A 296-nucleotide genomic window follows, 5' to 3' on the forward strand; every position below is an offset into this window, starting at 1 on the left:
ATAAATGATGGCGTTTGTTAGGGATTGACCTTTATTTGGTATATGTTTAAGCACAGAATTGAGTGAGGACTGCAGCCTGTTGGTTATGGAGTCTCAGCCGAGGTAAACTGCACTGGATTTCACAGTAGGATTTGAGACCACTGCAAGACTTGCTGAGGATTCGCCATGATTCCTGCCATGTTACAGTGCATTGGAATCTTACTGTAATATATTCCCTGTTGAAACACACATGGAAGTCACTTCAAAATTTCATTACAGAAAGAGTTTGTCTTTATGACTATACTGATAGCTCTGTA

The sequence above is a fragment of the Buceros rhinoceros genome, unplaced genomic scaffold (assembly GCF_000710305.1).
Source record: "Buceros rhinoceros silvestris isolate BGI_N320 unplaced genomic scaffold, ASM71030v1 scaffold19559, whole genome shotgun sequence".
NCBI classification, from domain to species: Eukaryota; Metazoa; Chordata; class Aves; order Bucerotiformes; family Bucerotidae; genus Buceros; species Buceros rhinoceros.